The sequence below is a fragment of the Opisthorchis viverrini genome, assembly GCF_000715545.1.
Source record: "Opisthorchis viverrini unplaced genomic scaffold opera_v5_103, whole genome shotgun sequence".
Lineage (NCBI taxonomy): Eukaryota > Metazoa > Platyhelminthes > Trematoda > Opisthorchiida > Opisthorchiidae > Opisthorchis > Opisthorchis viverrini.
The window spans coordinates 231,185-242,743 of record NW_008751758.1 but is presented as its reverse complement, the minus strand read 5'-3'; the positions used below and the strand labels follow the sequence as shown (position 1 = coordinate 242,743).

Sequence of the window (11,559 nt, the reverse complement as noted above, 5' to 3'; positions counted from 1 at the left end):
ATCCGTCTCTCCATTTTCTGCGCTGTCACTACCCACCAGGATTTCGATCGCAATTAGTCTACTGGCAAATCCGTCATGCTCCAAGGGAAAAGTCGAAGATATTGAAATTGTTCAGCTAATGACGACGGGGTGATTCCTTCGCTACGCATGATAGCACCCGGTGACAGTCGGATCACCATGATCATGCCGTGTGACTTCTTCTGTGTGTTCTCTCATTTGTGATGTTCTCAGGCAACTGAATGTGCTGCACCAGATCGCCTCATGTTTCAGTCGCTACGATAGTCGAGATATCGCGACACATGTATATCTTTGTAATGTACTACTCATACGGTTGCAAATTAGTGTACATTCGCTAATTTAGTGCAATTTGGTTCAAATAGAACGTAAGTTTGACGGAAACCCGGGGACTGTGCCTACCTGATGAGCCCCAAAAAAGGCGAAACCGGTCGTGCGCTGTCGACGGATATTCAGCAACCTTATGAGTAGTACACTACAAAGCCCTAGTTGAACTTCGCCATCCGCGTAGTAAACTCTCTGCAGTCTGAACCAAGTTAACCAATCGTGAGTTCAATACGAAAGAGTACGGGTTTTCTGTCGCTCTCGTCTACCCAGAGATGGAAAGTTTCAACTGATTGGACGAGATTTCTACAATTCAACAGAAAAAACGATTGGGAAACCAAAAAAGTCACTGGCTAATCCCAAGACGCCTTCGAGTTTTTTTTTCTAGAATTCCGTATGGCACGTTTGGCAATTCTCCAAATGACGAAAGCAATTTTTTCGTGATTTCCTCGAAGGAATTCAGTTTCCTGTGTTGTTTGATTGTTGATTCGCTTTCTGTACGTGTCAGACAGTTTTTCAAAAGTGAATATCTTTCATTTGTTTTGGTAACTATAACCCAGTTCGAACTACGGTACAACACGTGACGCAGCACCAGCAGAGTTTGATGCACTTTACACGGAAGTCTCCAGATCTACCGTTTGACCACACACATTAGTCTGTGCCGGGTTTATTACACTTCCCATAGCCACTGATATCGATTTGTGCTGGCTACATTGTCCGTCGCAATTTGCGAACGGCGGTCACCATTAATCAATAGATGCGCCCATCTAAGTGTAGGAAAACTGGATGGTGCATGGGTGCGAGTGCTTTTATGCGCGCGCACCGACCACGTCTGCATACTCGTCTCCTGTCAGTGTGTACAACGAGGCGTACGCACCGGCAACCGAATCCTTGCGGTGACCGAAGTCAGGTTGTGTGCTTCGGCCTTGTTTGCCCACGCATAACAGACTTTGACTGAATACTGACCAGAGCAGGCCTATTTCTGTTCTTGTCCAGGCCGAACTCCAGCGTGTGAAGTTCGGGAATTTCGACGGCACGTGTGCACTGTGGCCCTCATCAGTCAGACTACTCCTTTCGATCTTCTTTACGATGTAAGTTCATAAGAAACCTGCTTCTTGTAGTATTTTTCAAATTGATTGATTGACAAGTACACGTTAGAGTTGAATTTTGTTCAGTAAAAGGCTAACCGTCACGGGGTGACGTTGAGAGTGTCGCATGGAGTCCCCCCAGAGTTATCACCTAATATGAGTCGTCCCTTCTAGACAGTACTCGAGATTTCGCTTTTTTCCTTCCCTTGTTACCTTCTACATGCCCATTACCCTTCTCTCCAAGCTAATCAGGTGATTTTGCACTAACGTACCTACGATGACATGAGTAGTGAGTGAACGGCGCGACGTTTTGCAAATTCCCCAGAAGTTGCGAAAGTCACATGACTCATGAAGAGTACACAGCTGAGTGGTAAAAATAGCCGCATAAATGCTGTACTACTGTAGTCCACAGTCTGTCAGCCACTTGGTTTTCAGTTCCGGTTACACGAAACGTGTAAATGATTAGTGCTCATCAGGACGAAACCAATTTTTCACCGCATCGTTCCGAAAATGATCTGAAACAGAGACTTAACAAAATTCTGGTAGCTCTTGTCTAACCTCTTAATACGACAGAGAAAGCGCCCCCATTGACAAACTCTCTGGAAATTTCCTAAAAAACAATTTAGTCTATGAATGCGCTTGCTGCACTTCGTCATTTACTAGTGAACTCCTGGACAAAGGTTAACAGTTCCGTAAGGTGCTTATTCGCCGACATGAATCATTTGAATGCATGCAGCTTGATCTGTCATCATACGACCATGAATTGACTTTGTTTAATTATGTGATTGACTGCCATCAATGATAAAGTAGTGATTTCACCGCTATCAACTATGCAGTCATCTGCATACCAATTTGGTTTTGACGAAAGATCCAACTGGAAGCCAGATGAAGCTCTCGTTTATAGTGTTGTTCTTCAATTGAATCTGCTACACCCGACCATTTCATGCTGCAGTTGGTAGGATATTTGAGATATTGCAATACATTGTATAGACGTTGTACACTACTCATATGGTTGCTGAAACCAAAATGGTACACAGATGAGGGTGTACGTCGAATTTCGTGCGACTTGGGTCCAAGTAGAACATAGGGTTGACGGACGCTGAGGGACTGCATCCACCTGATGAGTCCGCATTGAGCCACCATAAGGGATGAATCAAGTGTCAATATGTGCCCTAAAATCCTTCTAGAACGTGGAAAATCAAATTTGTCTACCACCACCTGAGTTTCAAACAAGGAGACCAGAAGGGACTCGGTTGCAGGTGTTTGCCGGCTTGTCCGAGTCTACGTTCATGATGATCTCTCTGTTCTGCAACAAGTGTTCTAGTGGTCCATGTCAAAAACGAGCAGTAATCGACCCGAGTTTTATCCCTATTAGGGTACATCAGCAGTGTATACACTTGGCAGAGCCCAGGGACCCCTCTATTGGTTTGGCCTTGTTCACCATATGTATGGTGTATGTATGGTTGGCGAATTCTAGGGAGTCTAGTGCCTTTTCTACTTGGTTTGGAACAACCAGAATGATTGCGCTGTAGGAGAAGGGGATCGTTCAGATGACAGTGGCATGAATGCAAATACAGTTTTGCCCCTGGCATTCTGTTGCGGCTGGCACTTACTTCATGGATTCGGCTTCTCCACCGTCGACCGCCACTTGGTCAACCATCCAGGCCGGTGCATTGCAGATTGCTGGCAACCGACCTAACGACACTACGAAAGCCTATAGATGAAAATGTTGGTAGCTCAGGTAGCGTAGATGGTGGTCGTTGGCCTGTTCGCTGAGCCGGGCAATTTGGTTGCAAACGTTTCATCACCAATCGAGGTGACATCATCAGTGCGTTATTGTGGAGCGTAGGAGTGCGTAGCGGTGATGATGTCACCTCGATTGGTGATGAAACGTTTGCAATCAAATTGCCCAGCTCAGCGAACAGGCCAACGACCACCAACTACGAAAGCCGTGTGGACAACTGTCATATGCAGGCGTAAATGCATCCAACCACATCAACGCACGATGGACCAGAGCCAGCACTGTTGTTTGGGTGGGGCGAGATGGTTCAAGTGGTTAGAACGCGAATTTACTGACCGGAAGGTTCGTGGTTCGAACCCGGCCTCTGCTTCTCAACTTCTCTTGTACAGGCTTGGACAGCTTGACTTCTCTCGGGAGGTATGGCATCTAGGCACCGAAAGGTTGTTACTGTTGACTGGGAAGCATGGAGCCCCAATCGACTACCATCCAGGAAAAGAAATTTAGGAATATACTTACAAGCATGTTCTGCTGATTGTCTAACGTCGTATTCCCCGGGTTAGAAAATAAGTGATGTGATCGTTGCTTGGATCATTCGGCGGGTTTACAAAAAGGCGCCTTTAATTCCTAGGACTTTGGTATGTTTGCTCACATCTAAACATTCCGATAAGTCCAAAAAATCTTTAAGTAACTATTTACCTGTCATCAGTTCTTCAAAGCTTGTCTCCGGTCAAATTAGTCCGAGTTGCAAATTGGTCTGGTTAAAACTTCAAAAAAAGGGAGTTCACTCAACAGAATCCAGTTAATGAGGTCCACTTTAATTGAATGTGCTGCACAAGAATGTCTCATTTTTCAGTTAGTACGACATTCGAGATATCGAAGTATATTGTCTGAGAGAAACATACTACTCATAAGCTTGCTGAAAACCCTTTGACAGCCCACAACCAGTTTCGCCCTACTTGTAGCTCATCTATTAGCTTCAACCTGATTTTCTGTCAACCCTGTATGCTACTTGGACCCCACTTTGACGGAATTTGCCAGATAGTCCAGGGACTCCAAACCAACCAGACTGGTGTATCAGAAAAAACTGTGCTTGCCCTTCAATAGTGGAATTTTTCGGCCAGGGCAATCGGAAAAACTGTCCGAAGCTTTCTCTCTCCTTGTAGCTGTCTACATGCGACCTTTACAAACCGTCTGCCAGTCAGACAGGAACTGAAAAACTTACTGCCCCATCAGAACATATCGGCATGCAGCCATCGGGTTGTTCATTAAGGTCCATCAAGCCATATCAGACAGATGTCCAAACTGATGCCTGAACATCCCCCTATTAGAATGCCGTTAAAACTCTTGTTTTAGCCCATTGGCGGGTCATCACATGGTAACTGAGTTTGCACACCAATCGAGAAACTTATAACACTTTAACAGAGGGAAGAATTAGCTGCTAATGAGTATAGGAATGCATAAAAACGATCATTTTAGGCGATGGCACCAAGCTGGTCAACTAGTGAACTAGTGCGGTCACGGGACTTTCATAACTTGTGCCAATTCTCAACTCAGTACCGGTTGATTTTTATTACATCTGGGAACGCTACAGTCCATCGACCTTAGGATGCCCTGTTAGATAACATTCAGCAGTAGAACCGGCCACCGGTTTGACTAGTAAAAGTACCTGGAATACGCAGCCCCCGAAAAAAAGATTTGGATCTCCTATCGAACAAGTTCATAGATCAAATCTCTGGCAGTAGTTCCTACATTCTCTATCAAACTAATCCCTTCAGGCGCTCATCTTAAAAGTTGCTATCGGTGATTCATAATGATGAGAACGTCTTTTCTCTTCTCTTACTTCTTTCACGAAGACATTTTAAAGCCATGGTGCCCGTGAATTCGTCCGTTTGAGTTTATCTCATGGTGTTACTCTGAGTGTTCACTTTTGTCCCCTCGTTTGCATCATACTACTAAGTGAGTTATCATCGCCTTCTGCAGCCACAGCAAGAAAGGCGTGATTGAGCTGAGTAGAAGTAGGATAGACAATCAACCGGTCGACCGAAGTAATTTATTGATGAATCGAGTTCATAGGATGACAGAAAACTGAATCAAACGACGAATGTTGAAGCCAACGGTCAAAAAACGGTAAAGCATCGGAGGTCTGTTGCAGGCGGATGAACGGTGAGTGACTGACTGTACGGCATTACCCCCGGCACAACGGCGAGCCGGAGCAAGTTACCAAAATCGAAAACATTCAAACCGCTAGGTCACAAACGGGATAAAACTTATCTGCGGAGCCACTCTTCGTTCGAGGTAACAGGCGGAATGATTTCAGATAATTAGATTAAAACTCACATCGTAGCTCGCGCTCTTTTGATTTCGACATTAGAGAAACCAACAATAACCAGCGTTCTGTGGATTTTTCTTCGAGCTGTTTGCAACAGTAATCGGAAATTTCCACTAAATCCGTGGAGATTTGTGAGCATTAATGTGGATCGAAATGCTGGTGGTTCCGGTGCACTTGTTGGTTGCTGACCAGCTGGTTTTGAGCGGGTCTGACGGGACTTCCGCAGGCCGTTCCTGCCAAACTCATGATAAGGACTAACTGAACACCTAGGCCTAATGTGAAAGAAATTGGTCACTTTGGTCACTGGAAAAGTTGAGTACCAGGAAGACCAGAGTCCTGAAAGCAACCGCTGAGTGCCCCAATTCAAACCAGACTCACTTCCGCTGAATGTTAACCAGACAGACAACGCTCCCTCAATATGCACCGCCTCACGGCCTTGAATCAAACCCAGTCAGCGAGGGCCAGCGTTGATCAAGGTCAAACAACGCCCCCGCACCAGGCAGTGCGTCGCAGCCTCGTACCAAGGCAGACCGCGTGCGTCAGCATTGGACCAAGTTATAGTGCCCTCCAATAACTAGCTTGACGGTCGAAACGCTCAGCGTTGTATCTGACTTCTGACCCGTTCCAGTGCCAAATGCCGAAAAAACGACCAACAAAAGGGAACACAACAGCTGTATTCCGAACAAGCGAGTCCGAGAGCGTGAGTGTGTGCGAGTCGAAGATACAACGGTCTCAAGCGCCGCTCATTTGTGTTCCCTTCTGTGGGTCCTTTTTGCGGCACCAGGCACTGGAGTGGGTCAGCAGTCAGATACAACAGATTGACGAGTCAGCAGATATAACGTTGAGTATTTCGGCTCTCGACGAGTTTGTTATGCCAAAGTCTTGGCCAAAAATTACGAAATTCTGGTTTATTTGACCGTTTTTTGGAGGGGCGAATGTGCCCTTCACCTCCTAAAACACCGACGTAATTGCTTATCGCAGTGACCAAAATACATTCTGTTCTGCACTTCGTGGTTAGGAAAACTTCGGAAAAATGTACACCCATGTGGTAGTGATGACAAAATTACTTGAGATGACTTGAACTGATTTCGAAATTTGAATGAAGCGTTGAACATTGTCAAGATGTGCCACATGGTTTTCGTAGCATAGGGTGTGAAATTTGTCAAGACGGAAATTCAACATTCGCGTTAAGTGGTGCAAGCAGATTTGTCCCGATTTCTTTATCTCCGCTTTCTTGTGAAAATCTCCCATTTGACCTCAAATATGATGTCTTTACCGCCTGACAAGTTCCTAAAGTAAAGACATCCAATTTTATGTGCGTGATAAAATTCCTGGAACTGAAGATTTCGTGTAGTCCATCAGCGTTGCCGCGTTATTACGGAGCGATCAGCGATACTCTTTTTGTTTCTGGATTAAACGATGTTAAACAACTACCGCAAAATTTGAGCAGTTGTTTCATACTACGGACGGATTTTCAGCAACCTTATGAGTAGTACGTCACAAAGATATAGTTGTTTCATACTACTAAATTTAGAAACATGACTCAGTTTCCCTAGGGACGACTTTCCATTGATCTGCAAGAGAGGTTCAAGCAACATAGCCTGGGTTGGAAGCGTGACATTAGGATGCATTATACTATGCATAGCAGAATAATACCAGGTTCAGCTGAAAAAATACGGTTATTCCTTGGGCGATCAATAACCAGGTTAGACTCTACTTGTTTCTTCCTTGTCGTATTCCCCTTCATGTTTTAATTAATTAAGTCAGTATTCGCAAGTATAAACCCCGCGCCAGTATTTTGTGGGGCTTTCGTCTTGTAAGGGAGGCAATCCATGGTGAAAAGCCGAGAAGCACTGTACAGTTGTTTCATCCTTATTGGGAATCATCAGCAGTGCGCATCTCACGAAACTCCGGAGAGTCTCAAAACCGGTATTCCTTATCAGATGATTACTCAGTTTCAATAAAACGGGAAATTCAGCAAAATATTAGCTCAGTCCCTCATTTGTGATATCCATCAACTTCATTTACTGAACACTAGCCAACTTGTGTTCCATGAAATCGATAAATTTCTCCCGGTATGAGTGTCTACAACGTGGTTTTATCAACATTTTAAGTAGTATCGCATCACAATTGTCAAAGCGTTCCCATAAAGTTTGTGGATAGTGTCCCCTCAGTGATGTATTTCAAGCATAGAAGGTTGGTTACTACTGGAAATAAAGTCCGATTTGAAAACTCACTGTGTGACTCGAAGAGTAAGATTCCGGGTGAACGCGCAATACTTATCTTTGACATATAAGGATGCGAAAATCGCCATCGCATTTCATGAAAGCAGTAGTTGTACAATTCAAACAGGTTCTCGCTAAGCCATCTACTTGTTCTACCTTGAAGACATTGTAACTAGGCTTTAATTTGACTAATTACACTGTCCAATATCCTGGACCAATTACCAAATCAGACTATTCGAACAGCTTTTGATCTGTCAAGTAGACTAGGCCAAGGAACCAGTTCGATTTGAATCACACAGTCGAAATGATCCGGTTTTGCCAGACATTTCTAGAAACGAATCAATCAATCAATGTATCAGCTATATACCATATACCATATGCACAATGGTTCCAGCTGATACAGTTTCGATCACCGGAAAACGGGAGTGTGGGGCATACAGCCAAGCGTTGGAGACGATGATAAGTTCAGCTACTCCAGGGTAGCTACGCAGTGAAGACGATCAGTTAGATGCACGAGCACCGCGGATTCCGCGATTGCACCATTTCTGCCAGATATCATGAACCATTGGTGAGTTGTGTTTCGCAGACCTCATCCTGGGAGAAAAAATTTGCCAAACCGATTAAGTTTATTGGTTAGTGTTTCCGCATTTCGTTGCTATGTCATACACTGTCCACTTATCGATCACTTCCATGCAGCACAGGGCTGGACAAAAAGAGCTCTGCGAGTCAGTTGGTCTTTTGCCGAGCAGAGTACATGTCCTAACCAGCGTAACCTATGAAGCGTGAGTAATTCATCTACCACAGAAGAGTTCTTTCCTCCTAAGAACATCTAGCATACCTCAGCATCTCTATCTGATGATCCCACCAGACCTAGCCAATGCCTTGGAGATACCGATGATCAAACGCTGAAATTTGTCGTATGTACTCTGTGCGCAGATGCCACGTTCCTGAACCACCGCAGTGTAAACTCTGCCCTTGACAGGCAAAGTGACGTCACGTCGACGCCTCAGGAGTCAAAGGTTGGCAAAAATTGCTCATTTCATTTATAGCCAGTCTTCGTACAGCTACCCAGGTAAACATATCTATCTACACCGATTGGCTCGCCTGCAAGCATGAGGTTTGGGTTTGATCCAGTTCATCTTGTAGGAGCACTTTACACTTTACAAGAATGAAGCGCATACCAAACCGCGTGTCAGAGTTATTTAGGTTATTTAAAATCGTTTGCATTTTTAAGGGATCTGAACAAGGGAGAGTAACATCGTCCGCATGCCTGTGGGCGAACGTCCCAGGAGCACTTCGACTTCTGAGGTTTCAGAGGCATGCAGCAAATCAATAACAAAGTCGAAGAGGAAAGGTGGGAGAGATCAGCCTTGCCTTACACCACTTTGCTGAAATCTAGAGAAAGCATCCCTTACACTAGTTTGAACCCAGAGGAGTTCGTATACAGTGCCACCGGAGGGATATAAGTTTGGAAGGGACGCCTTTGTTGGATAGACACTACCAAGGTTCCCGACGACCGACTGAATTGAAAGCAGCTTTCAGATCAAGAAAAACAACCAATTTGGGACGTCTGAATGAGTGGCGCTGTTCAAGAATTGGTCTCAAGGTGAAGATATGTTCGATGCATCTTCAACCAGGGATAAACCCAGCTTAATTTTCACGAATTTGTCCCTCCCGATAATCCCTCAACCTGCACAAAACAATGCCAGAGAACACCAGAGATGCGAGGGGTATTCGGGTGACGCCACAACGGCCCTCCATTCTCGTGCCCGTACTCCTAGTGTACGCACATTGCGATCCTCAAATCTCAAAGCATAAAGACCGGATTACTAGCACAACTGAACAGCAAGTCATCCGAAAATTGACGTTAAACTTGGTGTCACGTGGCTTGAAACACCACACTGCTTCAAAACAAGAGTGATTTTTGGAATTTAGTGAACAAATTCAAGTTTACATTTAAGAGTTTCGGGTGCTTGTGGTGATTCTTTCAAACTGACCACACCTGACAGGTGGCCGAAAGAGTCACAGGTTCGCAGCTTGGAGCTTTACTTTGGAATGGAGCTGTCGTAATGCTCAAAGTACCTACCAAACAGTATGTTGTTTCTTGCACTTTCAAGAGTGCTAATCTTTTCAATCCTTGCAGGAGAACTGACAAGCTGTTTGGGAGGGAGACCAACTGCATTAGTACCCTCAGATCAGCGTGTTGCTGTGATGGTTCACTGCTGAACTTAGCTTTTCCCCTACGTGGTTCCGAACCCGTTACAGCTGAACTGATCTGATAATTGTTAAAATTCGGTCCATTGTTCAAAAACAACACGATGAGTATCAGCTTAGCCATCAGCAATGAGTCTCCCACACTACCGGTTTTTTGTTTTTACGATTGTTTTGGACACTTCCATATAAGTCATCCAGGCAGTTTATTGGCCGAGTAGAAGTTAAACTCTACGAGAAATGACAGAAATGTCTGGTTATGAACAAAGTGACAACAGATCATTTTGACTGTAGGTCACTCTGTGGACTGATGAGGAACGGGGACAAAAAATGTGGAGCCCCGGTTTGGATAGTGTGAAACGCCGACTGGAAACGGCTTATTTCGAGCGCCTGCGTCAACGTGTCGCAGAAACGTTTCCAGTTAGTTTTTTGGAATGTTGTTTTGGCATTTCTCATTTCAGCAAAACTATGTGGTTTCACCTTTGTAGACGAACAAAACTATCTTGGGAGCAAGCCAACCGATCAAATATCCATCTAACGTAGCCATCAGTAGTATGAGAACAAAACAGTACATTTGTCGATGCGAAAACTAATAGCAGGAAAGTTTTCGGAAGCTTTTATAGGTCTAACCACAGAGTTGAAGGATACACTTTGTTTAAATTAATGAACCTTTAAATTGCTAAATTGTTTTTCTCATTTCCGAATCTACAGCAGTACAGACTGTCCAAGCTTAGTGAGTAGCGGGGATAATGCTTCTGAAAAGCGGATAGTCATTGTGGGGGCCGAACAAAGGACTAGCGTAAAATTCAATTAATAGGGTTCCCATCTCTGGTGCCTCATCGCTTGCGGAAACGAGTTGGTTTCCTAACTGAACCGGGGTTCCAACTCCACCAAATTTAAGTCAGTCACTTTGAGGGAAACATTGCAAGTAGACGATACGTTTGATGGGTACTCGGGGTCTGCGCCTACCTGATGAACCTCACGATGGAGCAAACCTTTCCGGGGCTATCACAAAGTTTTCAGCAACCTCACAAGTAGCGTGTTCTTTCAATTACACTGTATTCCACTTACCCTACATCATTATGTTTTGGATCAATAACTTTCATTCTATAACACCGAAGCTTTCAAGCAAACAAAATCAGTAAAAGTACACTAATCTGGCAACTGAGTGCTTCCACAACGCTCGAGAAGTTTCGTAGTAAAACCGAAAAATAATTGCGTCAGAACTAAAAGGACATCCCAAAGTCTCACATCAATTCAACCAACATTCGCTACAACCAAAAATGAGTTATGAATCACACAGATCAATAGTTATTTCAGAGGTTACCTCTACTGTCCGTTACAGGGCACCGCGCGTAAATTCACTGTCCAGCGCTAAGAGAGTTCTTCCCAGAGGCTCCTTTCGCATACCAACCCACACAAGAAAATACTACAATAAAAACGTGGTAGATTTTTCTGGTTGCTTCAATCGTTCAAAGGCAACTAATTATGGGTGTTTGAGTTTGGTTGAGCTATGAAACTTAACCGGATGAGCAGAGCTCATGAAATTTTGTCCCTTTGCTTAGCTGAACAAGAAATGGAGAATAGAACAGGCCTGGTCTTGGATTGCAACGTTCAGACTACCAA

General features: G+C 44.4%; 1 protein-coding gene across 1 annotated transcript in view; it reads left to right on the top strand.

The window, feature by feature from the left end:
• Nucleotides 1–1,257: 1,257 nt before the first annotated feature.
• The window catches only part of T265_05426 (hypothetical protein), a gene marked incomplete at both ends in the record, with an annotated part of 83,897 nt that continues 73,595 nt past the window's right edge, over nt 1,258–11,559 (top strand). Inside the window, one exon of the mRNA XM_009170433.1 lies at nt 1,258–1,430. The remainder of the gene's footprint in view (nt 1,431–11,559) is intronic.